Source organism: Pleurodeles waltl, chromosome 1_2, assembly GCF_031143425.1.
Source record: "Pleurodeles waltl isolate 20211129_DDA chromosome 1_2, aPleWal1.hap1.20221129, whole genome shotgun sequence".
Lineage (NCBI taxonomy): Eukaryota > Metazoa > Chordata > Amphibia > Caudata > Salamandridae > Pleurodeles > Pleurodeles waltl.
The window spans coordinates 1,063,973,424-1,063,994,726 of NC_090437.1; positions in this window are offsets into that span (position 1 = coordinate 1,063,973,424).

Consider the following 21,303-nt stretch of genomic DNA (forward strand, 5'->3'; position numbering starts at 1 on the left):
CCTAGGGAAACCTAGCAAACCTTCACATTTTTTAAATCTAGTCATCTAGAGGAATCCAAGATGGGGTGATTTGTGGGGCTCTCACCAGGTTCTGTTACCCAGAATCCTTTCCAAACCTCAAAATGTGTCCAAAAAAACACTGTATCCTCTCATTTTGGTGACAGTAAGTTCTGGAATCTGAGAGGAGCCACAAATTTCCTTCCACCATTCGTTCCCCCAAGTCTCCAGATAAAAATGGTACATCAATTGTGTGGGTAGGCCTAACAACCGCAACAGGAAAAGCCCCAAAACACAACGTGGACACATCTAATTTTCCCAAAGAAAACAGATCTGTTTTTTGCAAAGTGCCTAGCTGAGGATTTTGGCCTCTAGCTTAGCCGGCACCTGGGGAAACCTAGCAAACCTGCACATTTTTGAAAACTAGACACCTAGGACAATCCATTATGGGGTGACTTGTGGGGCTCTCACTAGGTTCTGTTACCCAGAATCCTTAGCATATCTCAAAAAAAATCCCAAAAAACACTTTTTCCTCCAATTTTGGTGACAGAAAGCTCCAGAATCTAAGAGGAGCCACAAATTTCCTTCCACCCAGCGTTCTCTAAGTCTCCCGATACAAATGGTACCTCACTTGTGTGGGTAGGCCTAGCACCCGCCACAGGAACTGCCCCTAAAACACAATGTGGACACATCACATTTTCCCTAAGAAAACAGAGCTGTTTCTTGCAAAGTGCCTAGCTGTGGATTCTGGCCTCTAGCTCAGCTGGTACCTAGGGAAACTTAGCAAACATGCACATTTTTTAAAACTAGACACCTAGGGGAATCCAAGATGGCGTGACTTGTGGGGCTCTCACCAGGTTCTGTTACCCCGAATCCTTTGCAAACCTCAAAATTTGGCCCCCAAAAATTTTTTTCCTCACATCTCGCTGACAGAAAGTTCTGTAATCTGAAAGAAGCCACAAATTTCCTTCCACCTAGTGTTTCCCCAAGTCTCCCGATAAAAATGGTAACTCACTTGTGTTGTTAGGCCTAGCACCCACAACAGGAAATGCCCCAAAGCACAACGTGGACACACCACATTTTCCGCAAGAAAACAGAGCTGTTTTTTGCAAAGTACCTAGCTGTGGATTCTGGCCTCTATCTCAGCCAGCACCTAGGGAAACCTAGCAAACATGCACATTTCTTAAAACTAGACACCTAGGGGAATCCAAGATGAGATGACTTGTGGGGCTCTCACCAGGTTCTGTTACTCAGAATCCTTCACAAACCTCAAGTATTGGCGAAAAAAACATTTTTTCCTCACATTACGGTGACAGAAAGTTCTGTAATCTGAGAGGAGCCACAAATTTCCTTCCACCTAGTGTTTCCCCAAGTCTCTTGATAAAAATGGTAACTCACTTGTGTTGTTAGGCCTAGCACCCGCCACAGGAAATGCCCCAAAACACAACGTGGACACGTCACATTTTCCCAGTGAAAAAAGAGCTGTTTATTGCAAAGTGCATAGCTGTGGATTTCGGCCTCTCACTCAGCCGGCACCTCGGGAAACCTAGCAAACCTTCACATTTTTTAAAACTAGACATCTAAAGGAATCCAAGATGGGATGATTTGTGGGGCTCTCACCAGGTTCTGTTACCCAGAATCCTTTCCAAACCTCAAAATGTGTCCAAAAAAAACACTTTATACTCTCATTTCGGTGACAGTAAGTTCTGGAATCTGAAAGGAGCCACAAATTTCCTTCCACCCAGCGTTCCCCCAAGTCTCCAGATAAAAATGGTACATCAATTGTGTGGGTAGGCCTAACAACCACAACAGGAAAAGCTCCAAAACACAACGTGGACACATCTAATTTTCCCAAAGAAAACAGAGCTGTTTTTTGCAAAGTGCCTAGCTGTGCATTTTGGCCTCTAGCTTAGCCGGCACCTGGGGAAACCTAGCAAACCTGCACATTTTTTAAAACTAGACACCTAGGGGAATCCATGATGGGGTGACTTGTGGGGCTCTCTCCAGGTTCTGTTACCCAGAATCCTTAGCAAACTTCAAAATTCTGCCCAAAAACCATTTTTTCCTCATATTTTGGTGACAGAAAGCTCCAGAATCTGAGAGGAGCCTCAAATTTCCTCCCACCCTGCGTTACCCCAAGTATCCCAATAAAAATTGTGCCTCAGTTGTGTCGCTAGGCCTAGCGACCACGACAGGAAATGCCCCAAAACACAACGTGGACACATCACATTTTCCCAAAGAAAAGAGACCTGTTTTTGCAAAGTGCCTAGCTGTGGATTTTGGCCTCTAGCTCAGCTGGCACCTAGGGAAACCTAGAAACCTTCACATTTATTAAAACTAGACCCATAGGGGAATCGTAGATGGGGTGACAGGTGGCGCTCTCACCAGGTTTTGTTACACAGAATCCTTAGCCAACCTCAAAATGTGGCCAAAAAAACACCTTTTCCTTCATTTCGGTGACAGAAATTTCTGGAATCTGAGAGCAGCCACAAATTTCCTTCCACCCAGTGTTCCTCGAAGTCTCCTTATAAAAATGGTACCTCACTTGTGTGGGTAGACCAATCGCCCGCGAAAGGAAATGCCCAAAACACAACGTGGACACATCACATTTTCCCAATGAAAACAGACCTGTTTTTTGCAAAGTGCCTAGCTGTGGATTTCGGCCTCTACCTCAGCCGGCACCTAGGGAAACCTAGCAAACCTGCACATTTTTCAAAACTAGACATCTAGGGGAATCATGGATGGGTTGAATTGTGGGGCTCTCACCAGGTTCTGTTACCCAGAATACTTTGCAAACGTCAAAATATGTTAAAAAAACACTTTTCCTTCACATTTTGGTGACAGAAAGCTCCAGAATCTGAGAGGAGCCACAAATTTCCTTCCACCTAGTGTTTACCCCAATTCTCCTGATAAAAATGGTAACTCACGTGTGTTGTTAGGCCTAGCACCCGCCACAGGAAATGCCCCAAAACACAACGTGGACACATCACATTTTCCCAGAGAAAAAAGAGCTGTTTTTTGCAAAGTGCCTAGCTGTGGATTTCGGCCTCTCACTCAGCCGGCACCTAGGGAAACCTAGCAAACCTTCACATTTTTTAAAACTAGACATCTAGAGGAATCCAAGATGGGGTGATTTGTGGGGCTCTCACCAGGTTCTGTTACCCAGAATCCTTTCCAAACCTCAAAATGTGTCCAAAAAACAACTTTATCCTCTCATTTCGGTGACAGTAAGTTCTGGAATCTGAGAGGAGCCACAAATTTCCTTCCACCCAGCGTTCCCCCAAGTCTCCAGATAAAAATGGTACATCAATTGTGTGGGTAGGCCTAACAACCACAACAGGAAAAGCCCCAAAACACAACGTGGACACATCTAATTTTCCCAAAGAAAACACAGCTGTTTTTTGCAAAGTACCTAGCTGTTGATTTTGGCCTCTAGCTCAGCTGGCACCTAGGGAAACCTAGAAACCTTCACATTTATTAAAACTAGACCCATAGGGGAATCGTAGATGGGGTGACAGGTGGCGCTCTCACCAGGTTTTGTTACCCAGAATCCTTAGCCAACCTCAAAATGTGGCCAAAAGGACACCTTTTCCTTCATTTCGGTGACAGAAAGCTCTGGAATCTGAGAGCAGCCACAAATTTCCTTCCACCCAGTGTTCCTCGAAGTCTCCTTATAAAAATGGTACCTCACTTGTGTGGGTAGACCAATCGCCCGCGACAGGAAATGCCCAAAACACAACGTGGACACATCAAATTTTCCCAAAGAAAACAGACCTGTTTTTTGCAAAGTGCCTAGCTGTGGATTTCGGCCTCTAGCTCAGCCTGCACCTAGGGAAACTTAGCAAACCTACACATTTTTCAAAACTAGACATCTAGGGGAATCATAGATGGGGTGAATTGTGGGGCTCTCACCAGGTTCTGTTACCCAAAATCCTTTGCAAACCTCAAAATGTGTTAAAAAAAACACTTTTTCCTCACATTTTGGTGACAGAAAGCTCCAGAATCTGTGAGGAGCCACAAATGTCCTTCTACCCACCATTTCACCAAGTCTCCCGATAGAAATGGTACCTCACTTGTGTGGGTATGCCTAGCACCCCCACAGGAAATGCCCTCAAAACACAATGTGTACACATCAAATTTTCCCAAAGAAAACAGGCCTGTTTTTTGCAAAGTGCCTAGCTGTGGATTTCAGCCTCTAGCTCAGCCGGCACCTAGGGAAACCTAGCAAACCTGCACATTTTTCAAAACTATACATCTAGGGGAATCATAGATGGGGTGAATTGTGGGGCTCTCACCAGGTTCTGTTACCCAGAATCCTTTGCAAACCTCAAAATGTGTCCAAACAAACATTTCTTCCTCACATTTTGGTGACAGAAAGCTCCAGAATCTGAGAGGAGCCACACATTTCCTTCCACCCAGCATTTCCCCAAGTCTCCCGATAAAAATGGTACCTCACTTGTGTGGGTAGGCCCAGCGCCCATTACAGGAAATGCCCCCAAACACAACGTGGACACATCAAATCTTCCCAAAGAAACCAGTTCTGTTTTTTCCAAAGTGCCGAGCTGTGTATTTTAGCCTCTAGCTCAGCCGGCACCTAGGGAAACCTAGCAAATCTGCACATTTTTTAAAACTAGATACTTAGGGGAATCCAAGATGTGGTGACAGGTGGCGCTCTCACCAGGTTTTGTTACCCAGAATCCTTAGCCAACCTCAAAATGTGGCCAAAAGGACACCTTTTCCTTCATTTCGGTGACAGAAAGCTCTGGAATCTGAGAGCAGCCACAAATTTCCTTCCACCCAGTGTTCCCCGAAGTCTCCTTATAAAAGTGGTACCTCACTTGTGTGGGTAGACCAATCGCCCGCGACAGGAAATGCCCAAAACACAACGTGGACACATCAAATTTTCCCAAAGAAAACAGACCTGTTTTTTGCAAAGTGCCTAGCTGTGGATTTCGGCCTCTAGCTCAGCCTGCACCTAGGGAAACTTAGCAAACCTACACATTTTTCAAAACTAGACATCTAGGGGAATCATAGATGGGGTGAGTTGTGGGGCTCTCACCAGGTTCTGTTACCCAAAATCCTTTGCAAACCTCAAAATGTGTTAAAAAAAAACACTTTTTCCTCACATTTTGGTGACAGAAAGCTCCAGAATCTGAGAGGAGCCACAAATGTCCTTCCACCCAGCATTTCACCAAGTCTCCCGATAGAAATGGTACCTCACTTGTGTGGGTATGCCTAGCACCCCCACAGGAAATGCCCTCAAAACACAATGTGGACAAATCAAATTTTCCCATAGAAAACAGACCTGTTTTTTTGCAAAGTGCCTAGCTGTGGATTTTGACCTCTAGCTCAGCAGGCACCTAGGGAAAGCTAGCAAACCTGCACATTTTTTAAAACTAGACACCTAGCGGAATCCAGGATGAGGTGACTTGTGGGGTGTCTCACTCAGTTCTGTTACCCAGAATCCTTTGCAAACCTCAGAATTTGGCCCAAAAACTTTTTTCCTCTCATTTTGGTGACAGAAAGATTTAGAATCTGAGAGGAGCCACAAATTTCCTCCCACCCAGTGTTCCCCAAAGTCTTCTGATATAAATGGAACCTCACTTGTGTGGGTCGGCCTAGCCCCGACAACAGGAAATGCCCCAAAACACAACGTGGAGGCATCAAATGTTCCCATAGAAAACAGACCTGTTTTTTGCAAAGTGCCTAGCTGTTGATTTTGGCCTCTAGCTCAGCCGGCACCTGGGGAAACCTAGTAAACCTGAACATTTTTTAAAACTAGACACCTAGGGAAATCCAAGATGGGGTGACTTGTGGGGCTCACACCAAGTTCTGTTGCCCAGAATCCTTTTCAAACCTCAAACTTTGGCCATAAAAACACTTTTTCCTCTCATTTCGGTGTCCAAAAGTTCTGCCATCTAAAATCAGCCACACATTTCCTTCCCCCAATCGTTCCCTAAGTCTCCCAATAAAAATGGTACCTCACTTGTGTGGGTAGGCCCAGCGCTCATGACAGGAAATGCCCCCAAACACAACGTGGACACATCAAATCTTCCCAAAGAAAGCAGATCTGTTTTTTTTGCAAAGTTCCGAGCTGTGGATTTTAGCCTCTAGCTCAGCCGGCACCTAGGGAAACCTAGCAAACTTAGGGGAATCCAAGATGCGGTGACTTGTAGGGCTCTCACCAGGTTCTGTTACCCAGAATCCTTTCCAAACCTCGAAATGTGTCCAAAGAAAACACTTTTTCCTCTCATTTCGGTGACAGAAAGTTCTGGAATCTGAGAGGAGCCACAAATTCCCTTCCACCTAGTGTTCCCCGACGTCTCATTATAAAAATGGTACCTCACTTGTGTGGGTAGACCTAGCGCCTGCAACAGGAGATACCCCAAAACACAACTGCGACAAATCAAATTTTCCCAAAGAAAACAGACCTGTTTTTTGCAAAGTGCCTAGCTGTGGATTTTGGCCTCTAGCTCAGCTGGCACCTAGGGAAAGCTACAGAGCTTGCACATTCTTAAATAGTAGACACCTAGGGGAATCCAAGATGGGGTGACTTGTGGGTCTCTCACCAGGTTCTGTTACCCAGATTCCTTTCCAAACCTCAAAATGTGTCCAAAAAACCACTTTTTCCTCTCATTTCGGTGACAGAAAGTTCCGGAATCTAAAAGGAGCCACACATTTCCTTCCACCTAGTTTTCCACGATATCTCATTATAAAAATGGTACCTCACTTGTGTGGGAGACCTAGCGCCCGCAACAGGAGATACCCCAAAACACAACTGCGACAAATCAAATTTTCCCAAAGAAAACAGACCTGTTTTTTGGAAAGTGCCTAGCTGTGGATTTTGGCCTCTAGCTCAGCCGGCACCTAGGGAAACCAACAAAACCTGCAAATATTTTAAAACTAGAAATCTAGGGGATTCCAAGATGGGGTGACTTGTGGGGCTTTCACCAGGTTCTATTACCCAGAATGCAGTGCAAACCTAAAAATGTTGTCCAAAAAACACTTTTCCGTCACATTTCGGTGACAGGAAGTCCTGGAATCTGATAGGAACTACAAATGTCCTTCCACCCAGCATTTCCACAAGTCTCCTGATAGCAATGGTTCCTCACTTGTGTGGGTAGGCCTAGCAACTGTGACAGGAAATGCCCCAAAACAAAACATGAACACATCACATTTTCCCCAAAAAACAGAACTGTTTTTTGCAAAGTGCCTAGGTGTGGATTTTGGCCTGTAGCTCAGCTGGCACCTAGGGAAACCAACCAAACCTGCACATTTTTAAATACTAGACACCTAGGGGAATCCAAGATGGGGTGACTTGTGGTGCTCTCACCAGGTTCTGTTACCCAGAATCCTTTCCAAACCTCAAAATGTGTCCAAAAAAACACATTTTCCTCTCATTTTGGTGACAGAAAGTTTTGGAATCTGAGAGGAGCCACACATTTCCTTCCACCCATTGTTCCCCAAAGTCTCATTATAAAAATTGTACCTCACTTGTTTGGGTAGACCTAGCGCCCGCTACAGGAAATGCCCCAAAACACAACATGGACACATCTCATTTTCCCAAAGAAAACAGAGCTGTTTTTTGCAAAGTGCCTGGCTGAGGATTTTGACCTCTAGCTCAGCCGGCACCTAGGGAAACCTAGCAAACCTGCACATTTTTGAAAACTAGACACCTAGCGGAATCCAGGATGATGTGACTTGTGGGGCTCTCACCAGGTTCTGTTACCCAGAATCCTTAGCATATCTCAAAATGTGGCCAAAAAAAAACTTTTTCCTCACATTTTGGTGACAGAAAGTTCTGTAATCTGAAAGGAGCCACAAATTTCCTTCCACCTAGTGTTCCCCGACGTCTCATTATAAAAATGGTACCTCACTTGTGTGGGTAGACCTAGCGCCTGCAACAAGAGATACCCCAAAACACAACGGCGACAAATCAAATTTTCCCACAGAAAACAGACCTGTTTTTTGCAAAGTGCCTAGCTGAGGATTTTGGCCTCTAGCTTAGCCGGCACCTGGGAAAACCTAGCAAATCTGAACATTTTTGAAAACTAGACACCTAGGGGAATCCTTGATAGGTTGACTAGTGGGGCTCTCACCAGGTTCTCTTAGCCAGAATCCTTAGCAAACTTCAAAATTCTGCCCAAAAACCACTTTTTCCTCATATTTTGGTGACAGAAAGCTCCAGAATCTGAGAGGAGCCTCAAATTTCCTCCCACCCTGCGTTACCCCAAGTATCCCAATAAAAATTGTGCCTCAGTTGTGTCGCTAAGCCTAGCGCCCACAACAGGAAATGCCCCAAAACACAACGTGGACACATCACATTTTCCCAAAGAAAAGAGACCTTTTTTTTGTAAAGTGCCTAGCTGTGAATTAGAAACCTTCACATTTTTTAAAACTAGACCCATAGGGGAATCCAAGATGGGGTGACAGGTGGGGCTCTCACCAGGTTTTGTTACCCAGAATCCTTAGCCATCCTCAAAATGTGGCCAAAAAAAATACCTTTTCCTTCATTTCGGTGACAGAAAGTTCTGGAATCTGAGAGCAGCCACAAATTTCCTTCCACCCAGTGTTCCACGAAGTCTCCTTATAAAAATGGTACCTCACTTGTGTGGGTAGACCAATCGCCCGCGACAGGAAATGCCCAAAACACAACATAGACACATCAAATTTTCCAAAAGAAAACAGACCTGTTTTTTGCAAAGTGCCTAGCTGTGGATTTCGGCCTCTAGCTCAGCTGGCACCTAGGGAAACCTAGCAAACCTGCACATTTTTCAAAACTAGACATCTAGGGGAATCATAGATGGGGTGAATTGTGGGGCTCTCAACAGGTTCTGTTACCCAGAATCCTTTGCAAACCTCAGAATTTGGCCCCAAAAAATCATTTTTCATCTCATTTCAGTGACAGAAAGTTTTAGAATCTGAGAGGAGCCACAAATTTCCTTCCACCCAGCATTTCCCCAAAGTCTCCTGATACAAATGGTACCTCACTTGTGTGGGTAGGCCTAGGCCCCACAACAGGAAATGCCCCAAAACACAACGTGGAGATATCACATTTTCCCATTGAAAACAGACCTGTTTTTTGCAAAGTGCCTAGCTGTTGATTTTGGCCTCTAGCTCAGCCGGCACCTGTGGAAACCTAGTAAACCAGAACTTTTTTAAAACTAGACACCTTTGGGAATCCAAGATGGGGTGCCTTGTGGGACTCACACCAGGTTCTGTAACCCAGAATCCTTTTCAAAACTCAAACTTTGGCCATAAAAACACTTTTTCGTCTCATTTTGGTGTCCAAAAGTTCTGGAATCTGAGAGGAGCCACAAATTTCCTTCCACCCAGTGTTCCCCGACGTCTCATTATAAAAATGGTACCTCACTTGTGTGGGTAGACCTAGCGCCCGCAACAGGAAATATCCCAAAACACAACAGCGACAAATCAAATTTTCCCAAAGAAAACAGACCTGTTTTTTGCAAAGTGCCCAGCTGTGGATTTTGGCCTCTGGCTCAGCCGGCACCTAGGGAAACCAAGAAAACCTGCACATTTTTTAAAACTACAAATCTAGGGGAATCCAAGATGGGATGACTTGTGGGGCTTTCACCAGGTTCTGTTACCCAGAAACCATTGCAAACCTCAAACATTTGTCCCAAAAAAACTTTTTCTCACATTTCGGTGAAAGAAAGTTCTGGAATCTGATACGAACCACAAATTTCCTTCCACCCAGCATTTCCCCAAGTCTCCTGATACCAATGGTACCTCCCTTGTGTGGGTAGGCCTAGCAACTGTGACAGGAAATGCCCTAAAACACAACATGAACATATCACATTTTCCCCAAAAAAACAGAACTGTTTTTTGCAAAGTGCCTAGGTGGGGATTTTGGCCTCTAGCTCAGCTGGTACCTAGGGAAACCTACCAAACCTGCACATTTTTAAATACTAGACACCTAGGGGAATCCAAGATGGGATGACTTTTGGGCTCTCACTGGGTTCTGTTACCCAGAATCCTTTCCAAACCTCAAAATGTGTCCAAAAAAACACTTTTTCCTCTCATTTCGGTGACAGAAAGTTCTGGAATCTGAGAGGAGCCACACATTTCCTTTTACCCAGTGTTTCCCGAAGTCTCATTATAAAAATGGTACCTCACTTGTGTGGGTAGACCTAGCGCCCGCAACAGGAAATGCTCCAAAACACAATGGGGACACATCTCATTTTCCCAAAGAAAACAGAGCTGTTTTTTTTAAAAGAGCCTAGCTGAGGATTTTGACCTCTAGCTCAGCCAGCACCTGGGGAAATCTACCGAACCTGCACATTTTTGAAAACTAAACACCTAGGGGAATCCATGATGGGGTGACTTGTGGGGCTCTCACCAGGTTCTGTTACCCAGAAACCTTTCCAAACCTCAAAATGTGTCCAAAAAACACTTTTTCCTCTCATTTCGGTGAAAGAAAATTCTGGAATCTGAGAGGAGTCACACATTTCCTTCCACCCATTGTTCCCCAAAGTCTCATTATAAAAATGGTACCTCACTTGTGTGGGTAGACCTAGCGCCCGTAACAGGAAATGCCCCAAAATACAACGTGGACACATCTCATTTTCCCAAAGAAAAGAGAGCTGATTTTTGCAAAGTGAGTAGCTGAGGATTTTGACCTCTAGCTCAGCCGTGAGCTGGGGAAACCTAGCAAACCTGCACATTTTTGAAAACTAGACACCTAGGGGAATCCATGACAGGGTGACTTGTGGTGCTCTCAACAGGTTCTGTTACCCAGAATCCTTAGCATATCTCAAAATTTGGCCAAAAAAATACTTTTTCCTCACATTTTGGTGATAGAAAGTTCCAGAATCTGAAAAGAGCCATAAATGTCCTTCCACCCAGTGTTCCCGGATGTCTCATTATAAAAATGGTACCTCACTTGTGTTGGTAGACCTAGCGCCCGCAACAGGAAATACCCCAAAACACAAAGGCGAAAAATCAAATTTTCCCAAAGAAAACAGACCTGTTTTTTGTAAAGTGCCTAGCTGTGGATTTTGGCCTCTAGCTCAGCCGGCACCTAGGGAAACCAAGAAAACCTGCACATTTTTTAAAACTAGAAATCTAGGGGAATCCAAGATGTGGTGACTTGTAGGGCTTTCACCAGGCTCTGTTACCCAGAATCTGTTGCAAACCTCAAATTAAAAAAAAAAAACACTTTTCCCTCACATTTCGGTGACAGAAAGTTCTGGAATCTGATAGGAACCACAAATTTCCTTCCACCCAGCATTTCCCCAAGTCTCCTGATACCAATGGTACCTCACTTGTGTGGGTAGGCCTAGCAACTGTGACAGGACATGCCCCAAAACACAACATGAGCACATCACATTTTCCCCCCAAAAAACAGAACTGTTTTTTGCAAAGTGCCTAGGTGTGGATTTTGGCCTCTAGCTAAGCTGGCACCTAGGGATACCTACCAAACCTGCACACTTTTAAATACTAGACTCCTAGGGGAATCCAAGATGGGGTGACTTGAGGTGCTCTCACCAGGTTCTGTTACCCAGAATCCTTTCCAAACCTCAAAATGTGTCCAAACAAACACTTTTTCCTCTGATTTCTGTGACAGAAAGTTCTGGAATCTGAGAGGAGCCACACATTTCCTTCCACCCATTGTTCCCCAAAGTCTCATTATAAAAATGGTATCTCACTTGTGTGGGTAGACCTAGCGCCTACAACAGGAAATGCCCCAAAACAAAACATAGACACATCTCATTTTCCCAAAGAAAACATAGCTGTTTTTTGCAAAGTGCCTAGCTGAGGATTTTGACCTCTAGCTCAGCCGGCACCTGGGGAAACCTAGCAAACCTGCACATTTTTGAAAAATAGACACCTAGAGGAATCCATGATGGGGTGCCTTGTGGTGCTCTCACCAGGTTCTATTACCCAGAATTCTTAGCATATATCAAAATCTGGCCAAAAAAATACTTTTTCTTCACATTTTGGTGACAGAAAGTTCCAGAATCTGAAAGGAGACACAAATTTCCTTCCACCCACCATTCCCCAAGTCTCCAGATAAAAATGGTACCTCACTTGTGTGGGTAGGCCTAGCACCCGCCAAAGGAAATGCCCCCAAAACAAAACGGTGACAAATCAAATTTTCCCAAAGAAAACAGACCTGTTTTTTGTAAAGTGCCTAGATGTGGATTTTGGCCTCTAGCTCATTTGGCACCTAGGGAAACCAAGAAAAGCTGCACATTTTTTAAAACTAGAAATCTAGGGGAATCCAAGATGGGGTGACTTGTGGGGCTTTCACCAGGTTCTGTTACCCAGAAACCATTGCAAACCTCAAAAGTTTCTCCAAAAAACACTTTTCCATCACATTTTGGTGACAGAAAGTTCTCGAATCTGATGGGAACCACAAATTTCCTTCCACCCAGCATTTCCCCAAGTCTCCTGATACTAATGGTACCTCACTTGTGTGGGTAGGCCTAGCAACTGTGACAGGAAATGCCCTAAAACACAACATGAACACATCACATTTTCCCCCAAAAAACAGAACTGTTTTTTGAAAAGTGCCTAGGTGGGGATTTTGGCCTCTAGCTCAGCTGGCACCATGGAAACCTACCAAAGCTGCACATTTCTAAATACTAGACATCTAGGGGAATCCAAGATGGGGTGACTTGTGGTGCTCTCACCGAGTTTTGTTACCCAGAATCCTTTCCAAACCTCAAAATGTGTCCAAAAAAATACTTTTTCCTCTCATTTCAGTGACAGAAAGTTCCGGAATCTGAGAGGAGCCACACATTTCCTTCCACCCATTGTTCCTCAAAGTCTCATTATGAAAATGGTACCTCACTTGTGTGGGTAGACCTAGCACCCGCAACAGGAAATGCCCCAAAACACAACATGGACACATCTCATTTTCCCAAAGAAAATAGAGCTTTTTTTTGCAAAGTGCCTAGCTGAGGATTTTGACCTCTAGCTCAGCCGGCACCTGGGGAAACCTAGCAAACCTGCACATTTTTGAAAACTAGACATCTAGGGGAATCCATGATGGGGTGACTTGTGGTGCTCTCACCAGGTTCTGTTACCCAGAATCCTTAGCATATCTCAAAAGTTTGCCAAAAAAATACTTTCCCCTCACATTTTGGTGACAGAAAGTTCCAGAATCTGAAAGGAGCCACAAATTTCCTTCCAACCAGCATTCCCCAAGTCTCCCGATAAAAATGGTACCTCACTTGTGTGGGTAGGCTTAGCACCCGCCACAGGAAATGCCCCCAAAACACAACGTGGGCACATCACATTTTCCATAACAAAACAGAGCTGTTTTTTGCAAAGTGCCTAGCTGTGGATTCCAGCCTCTGGCTCAGCTGGCACCTAGGGAAACCTAGCAAACCGTCAAATTTTTTAAAACTAGACACCTAGGAGAATCCAAGATGCGGTGACTTGTGGGGCTGTCACCTGGTTCTGTTACACAGAATCCTATGCAAACCTCATAATTTGGCCAAAAAAACCCACTTTTTTCCTTACATTTTGGTGACAGAAAGTTCTGTAATCTGAGAGGAGCCACAAATTTCCTTCCACCCAGTGTTCCCCGAAGTCTCCTGATAAAAATGGCACCTCACTTGTGTGGGTAGGCCTAGCGCCCGCTACAGGAAATGCCCCAAAACACAATGTGGATGCATCAAATTTTTCCAAAGAAAACATACCTGTTTTTTGCAAAGTGCCTAGCTGTGGATTTTGTCCTCTAGCTCACCCGGCACCTAGGGAAACCTGCATCTTTTTTAAAACTAGACACCTCGGGGAATCCACAATGGGGTGACTTGTGTGGCTCTCACCAGGCTCTGTTACCCAAAATCTATTGCAAACCTCAAAATTTGACCAAAAAAAAACTTCAGTAAGTAATTCACCCCGTACAAAGGCATCTCTACTGACAGAATATGGTGTATGATAGGTTTACAGACACAAGATCTTTACTGATTCTTCTAAAGGGAGTAAAGTATTAATGTGCAAGGTTTTAGACAAGCGCAAGACCCTATCTTACCAGATTTAGGCAGGGTACACTTAGGTTGTGGTAGTATTTTATGGAAGAATAGCTCCTTCTTTTACAAGTCCTTACAGAGTGAGTGGTTCAGTTTTGTAAAGTACACCATCTGTCCTGACATTCCTGTACAAGTTAAACAATACCAGTCATACATATTACTTACAAAATGGTCTCTCTCCTGAGACCCCTCCACATATTACATATCAGGAGTAAAACACTTTTGGCAGAAAGCTGTCCCTTTATAAAGACTTCATAGACAATAAATGTATCAGGTTAATTTCAACATACACTCTCTACAAAACACCTTTGTACAGTGTGAAACCTCAGTGTTGAACAGTTTAGTAACTTTTAAAATTTGGATTTGTGGTTGGCAGAGGTATACACCCTAACCAAGCAGGAACCACAACGCCAGTCATGGTAAGTGTCAGGCAAACCCTAAATTAACAGGTGTTCACCCTCTGGTAGCTTGGCACAGAGTACTCAGTGTTAACTTAGAGGCAATATGTAAAGTATGTATGCAGCATTTCGTATATTAAAGCAATGTAAACACTGCACAAAAACATACCTGGTTAGAAAACTAGAACTTAATGTAATAAGTAAAACCAGACCAAAATGACAAAAATCCAATAAGTAGAAGTTGAGTTATGAATTTAAAAGAATACACTATTGTATGCAATGCGTCAATTCTGTTTCTGCAATAGCGTCAATGAGTCTCGATTGATCAATGCTACAGAGGTGATGTGCTTGGTCACATCTACCCAACAGGGTTGATGCGCAAGTTCTGATCCGTGCAGAGATGGTGTTGCATTGGGTTGACAGAAGATGCATCGGTTGTGCTGAAGTAAGCACCTTGCACCCACTTCCAAGGGTCAAAGAGTGGGGTAGCACCACTTGGCAGGGCAGAATCACACCTGGCAGGTGCAGAAGTAGGTTGGTAGGAAGTCTTTTATATCCCTGAGACTTCAGATCAGGAGACCAGTCAGCTGGCCCTTGGAGTCACACAGGGTTCTGCATTGGAGAGATGCAGGCTTAGTCATTCTCACTCACATGTAAGAGGGAAGCAGGTTAGCACAGAAAAATATGAGTCCAGCAGAGTAGCAGTCCTTGTAGCAGCACAACAGTCCTTCTTTCTGGCAGGGTAAACACAGATCCAGAAGTGTACAGAAGTGGTGGGGTCTAAGGTCAAGTTCTTATACTCAGTTGTGCCTTAGAAGTGGGGGTGTGAGAAAACAGGGCTGATTGCAGAGGCCCCCTAACTTTTTGCCCCCATTTTCCACTTTTTGCTGGTGTTTTCCTGACTCTGGTGGTGCCCTGGGTACTGCTAACCAGTCCCAGGGCCTGTGCTCTGTGTAAAATGGATATGCAAATTAGGCTAATTATAATTGGCTAAGTTAACCTACCGATAAGTCCCTAGTATATGGTAGGGCATGTAGGTTTAGGGACCACAGCATAGGTGGTGCACCCATAGGGGCACTGCTGAGGTACCCAGTGTCATTTTAAAGGCAGGCCTGCCTTGCTGGCTGCTTTTAAATTAAAGTTATATGCAAATTCGACTTTGGAATTAAAAGTAGTTCCGAGGTCTTAAACTACCTTATTTTTACATATAAGTCACCCCTAAGGTGTGCCCTATGTGTCCCCAGGGCTGGGTGCTATGTAACTATAAGCAGAGACTTTATAAAAATAGTTTTATAAGCCCTGGTGAGGTAAAAACAGCCAAATTCGTTTTTCCCTCATTGTAGTAAATGGCCTTCATAGGCTAGAATGGGGAGATTTTATTTTAATTTTTAAAGTCTCCTTAAATGATGCATAACAAGAGTTTGGTATCAAATTAATTGTTGTAATAAATCCCACAATATCCAGTTGTTGGATTTGATATAACTTGTTCAGGTAAAGAGTTTTAAACTTTACCTGAAAAGTTGCCAATTTCAGCCCTGCATTGTTTTTGCTGTTGTGCTCTGATTGGCCAGCCTCTAGCAGCTTGGCCAAGCTACCTTGATGAGGTGTGAAGTGGCCTGGCTTCAAACAAAGGAATGTGCCTGCGGGAGGGAATCTCCCCTCAGCAGCTGGTGAGGCAGGAAGGGCTGCCAAACTGGTCTTCAAAGGCAGAGAAGGAAATTTGGAGCAACCAGCAACACCCCCACATCCTGCAACCCCAGACAACTAGGTACCCCCTTGATTAGATTAGGAGAGGGCAGGAAAGGGGTGTGTTTATGATTTTTAGACATACCAGTGGGTGGGCTCAGCCTGATGTAACATCCAAAAATCAGATTCGGCCATGATGGATTTTTGGAGGATGTTGCCTCCTGGGATTGATTTTTGCCACACTTCCCAGGAAGTGGTCATCACAGGGGGAAGGACCCTGCACCTGATTGGAAAACCAGGAACCCCCTGCTTTTCACCCAGGAGCAAGGATAAAACTGGCAGACCTGCACCCACACCTCAGTTCCCTACCACATCCAACAAGGAAGAACTACAGAAGAATAAGGACTGCCCTGCTGGACCCCTGGCCTGCACCTGGAAGCTGCACTCAGAAGGACTGCACCAGCTGCACACCTGGGCTTCACCACAAGAAGGACTTTGCCTGGCTGCAACTGGTTCAAGGAGGGACTCCCTGTTTGCTACAGGTGAAAAATTGCTAACCAGAGTCCCCTGCACCAACTCCTGAAGAAAGCGACCAGCTGACCACTGTCCAGTGGCCAAAAAGGAGTTTGCGCCAGGTGCATTCTGGGAGTTGTAGTCCGCACCCCCCAAGGACCATCTCAGAACTTCTGGACCCTTGGGGTGAGCTGTGGACCCCAAAAGAACCTTAAAAGGACATCTGGGAGAAGCTCCAGAAGTTTAGAGCCGTTTGGACAACTTTTGGAAAAAAACTCCATAGAGGGACCGACTCGCCGCGGCAACTCTAGCCGGCTAGCCTCAACCGCGACCCGGCTTGATTTGCTGGTTCGTCCCGGTAAAGAAAATTTCCAAAAAAGAGACTAAGTTCGAAGGTAAAAAGTTGACCGGGACCTCCCAGCCAGCGTATCCGAGGAGGGCTCCATGGACATCGGATCAAGATCCAGGTTTGCCCCGGTCGAAGGATTTTCACCTTGAAAAAACGACTAAGTCCGAAGGTAAAAATCTCCACCGAGGATTCCAGCATCGCGTATCCGGAGAAGGGATCCAGGTGGTCGGATTGGACTGGCAGGTTTGTCCCGCTGAAGAAAATCTTCGAAAAAGAGACTAAGGGCCTGATTCTGACTTGGGCGGGCGGCCGAGGCCGCCCGCCAAAGTCCCGCCGACAAATGACCGCACCGCGGTCAAAAGACCGCGGCGGCCATTCTTACATTTCCACTGGGCCGGCGGGCGCTCTCCAAAAGAGCGCCCGCTGGCCCAGCGGAAATGCCCCTGCAACGAGGATGCCGGCTCCGAATGGAGCCGGCGGAGTTGCAGGGGTGCGACGGGTGCAGTGGCACCCGTCGCGATTTTCACTGTCTGCTCATCATGGTGGGGCCCTGTTAGGGGGCCCCTGCACTTCCCATGCCTGTGGCATGGGCAGTGAAAATCATGGTGGGGCCCTGTTAGCATGGGCAGTGCAGGGGCCCCCAGGGACCCCACGACACCCGTTACCGCCAGCCTATTCCTGGCGGTGAAAACCGCCAGGAACAGGCTGGCGGTAAGGGGGTCGGAATCCCCATGGCGGCGCTGCTTGCAGCGCCGCCATGGGGATTCCCTGGGCCAGGGGAAAACCAGCGGGAAACCGCCGGTTCCCCTTTTCTGACCGCGGCGGCCCTGGAAGCACCGCCAGCCTGTTGCCGGTGCTTCCTCTGCCCTCTGCCCTGGCGGTGTTACACCGCCAGGGTTAGAATGAGGGCCTAAGTGTGAAGGTAAACTTTTAACCGAGGCCTCCCGTGGCCTGTAGCCGAGCAGGGCTCCATCGAGGTCGGCCTGAAACTTTGACATTGCCCCGGTCGAGGTGCAACCAGATGACCCGATTGGCGCTTTTTGTTTCTAGGCGCTAAAAAAAAAAAGATTCTTTAAAAATTCATATCTCCGGTTCCCCTTATCTGATTTTATTCGTTTTCGTGTCATTTTAAAGATAAAAATATAATCTATGTTTATAAATTAGTTTTGGATTTTTAAACTGTTTCCTGTGTTTTATTTAATTACTGTTTTGTGATATTTGAATGCTTTACACTCTGTCTCCTAAGTTAAGCCTTGACGCTCATTGCCAAGCTACCAAGGGTTGAGCTGGGTTTAATTTACTGAGACCTCACTGGACCTTAGTGGAGGTTAGTCGCCTATTGCTAAGTGTAGGTACCTACCTGCCCTAACCAATAACCCATTTTCCAACAGGGGGAGACTTTGAAAAAGGGTCTTTGAAGTGCACAGAGGCCCTTCCTTCCTATCCTGGCTCCAGACCCACTACAAGGGGTATGCAGACCTTTGTGTGGTGACAGGACACATTCTATTCAGGTATAGGTATGGATCTGTGCCCAGCTCCACACTCTCATCCTCCTAGGATGGTCCATCAGGTCACACTTAAACTCCCATTGTGTGTGGCTTTCTAGAGGGAATACTCAAAGTCCAGCTGTCACCCAACCCAGACATGCAATCACAGTGAGACTGCAGGCACACAGGGCAAAGAAAAGGAAAATGACAACTTTTTAAAAGTGGCATTTCTTAAACTGTATCAGAAAATCTGACCTTACCATTAAAGAGACTTTATTATCACAATTCCATAGGTTCTAAAAATGACAAAACTACCTCATTTCCATTCGGAATTTCAATGAGGAAGGAACAGATTTTCAAATGTAAAATGGAATCTCCAACATTATTCTAGGAGAGGGGTAGGCCTGATAGTAGTGAAAAATGAACTTGGGAGTCTGTCACTATCAGGGCATGTAAATCCTAAAGGCATATGTCATACCTTATAATTGCATAGCACCCTGCCCCATAGACTACATAGGTTTTGCCTTAGGGTGACATATATACAATAAAAGTTGAGTTTGAGGCTTGGCAAAGGGTTGTAAATGCCAAGCCCACATGGCAGTTAAACACTGTATTCAGGCTGCAATGGCAGGTCTGGAACATGTTTTAGAAGTACTACTTACGTAGGTGGCACAATACATGCCGCAGTCTCACTGGCAGCATTTAATTTACATGCCCTGGGTATACAGTATACCACTCTATAAGAAAAAGCTGTTTCTAGATGTGTTATGTTATTTTAATATTTTTTTTAAAAATGTAATATTTATTCAGGGACATTATAATTACATTACATTAGAGTGTTAATTACTTGAAAATGAACCTGTGTTTAGAGGGTAGCTGAATGCATTGATCAATTTTAATTGAACGTCAAATGACCTCTGCTCAGCATAAGACAATAAGATTATACTTGCTTCTCCTCCAAACCACCAAGGACATTCTTAGGTGACTGAGGTTATATAACACATATAATTACCTGAACCCTCAAGCTTAACAGCCAGTCACTTCAAAGTTGTTTTTCAATTTTATAAAGGGAAAGACACTATTGGTTGACCCTAATACAACCTCAGATTTAGTTTCTACACAGCAGAAATGTATCTGTTTCACAGTACATGTACTACATGTGTCATAATCCCCTGTAGTGGCTTTTGTAACTTTTTATTTTTGCTTTATAATTCATCTTAACTGCCTGTGCTCTACCTAAAGTGCTTTATGGTTGTTTTAACCGTGTAATGGCACTTGTACTGTGAAAATAAGCAATATTTTCTCTCCCTGTACAACCCTACTCGTGAGACTCTCGCAAGGTCAAAAGAAAGACCTCATGCCATGGCCAGTCAGTCAACTTCCACGTGGCTCTCGCATGAATCTTGCAGGATTGTAGGAGAACCCCATCATCAATCTTCACCTGTAGAAGCTTGTAATGATTCTTTCAAGACTCTCATGGGATTGTACCTAAATTTAAAAATCAGCCAATAGAAAAGCTCATACTGTTGAATAAGTAACTGTGCATCATACAAACAGCAGTTGGTCAAGCCTTGCAAGAAATCTACCAAATACATTTATAATTTGGTCACCCTCCTATTTTCTTCTCTTGTCAAATAACTCTTGGAACTTACTCATTCTGCTGAGCACACCTCTTGTGACTGACATTTCCATTCTCCACCATGGTTCACCTCTGGATTTTGCGACACAGCTTTATCCAGTGGGCAAAAGAGTATACCACTAGTTGTGGTATTGACAAGAATCTTGGATTTACAAGCTTAGACATAACTAGAATTGGCGATGGAGGAGTGTCATCAGTTTTAATTTTGCTCGAATGTGGATTTAAGAAATGAAAGACAAGAGGTATTTGGCAAAACAAGAACAGTTGGTTTAATTAAATGCAGAGGCCAAGAGAACAGTACAGAGTCGAAGTCTGATGGCTGTCTCTCAAGTTGCAGAGTTCTGAGCACCATTATATACAATTCTTGAAAGATCATAAAACAATTCTTTGCATTATTTGGAGAAAGGAATCTGGTCCTAGCCACTGAGTTGTAATTTTGGCAATCTGATTAAGTGCTCAGGTTGGTCTTGACTTTGTGTGGACATGTTATGGGACAGTACCATGTCCAGCGTGGGAGCAAGTGATCACAGCATTTTGTGTGTGTTCTGATTGGGTGAGTGTTGCTAACTTCATGTGGCATCTAATTTTTATGGTGTTTTGGGAACGCGCACCCCTCAAGGACCAAATGTGTCTTATTGAGGCCAATCTCCTACAACTATTTTGGTGTTGCTACCAATCAGAGGGATAGATCAGGGTTTTTCTAGTTTGCACGTTCATCTGTGGGCTGTGTGACCCCCATCTGTGATCTGTCAATACGTTTTTTCAGGCCTAGGTCACAGGACTTACTTGACCATGCATTTGTGGCTCAGGGATGACCAGGAGTTCACATCGGCTACAATCGACAACAGTGATGTGAGTTTGTTGTTGTGCACGCACATATCATGGCATACATTGACATTGTTTTTTATCAATATCAACAGTTAGCAATAGTTAAGAGCATTTTGGATTGTGAGTACCCAGATGTTATATGATAGGTGTCCATAGACAGAGTTGAGTGTAGTCCACTGCAGAGGGTGCAGGATCTTCCTTAATAACATCAAGTAATGCATCCAGTTCTATGTGTAACTGAGTACACACTATAAACACAAAGGCTCTTGTCAGAACCACCCTATTCCTACATTATCTGATTGTTTCATAGGATACATTTCTTGTTTTTTTGTGTACTGACACTTACAAGAGTCTACCGAGAGCAGGAGCACCCAAACGTCTGCCTCCACCCGTGTATTTTTCC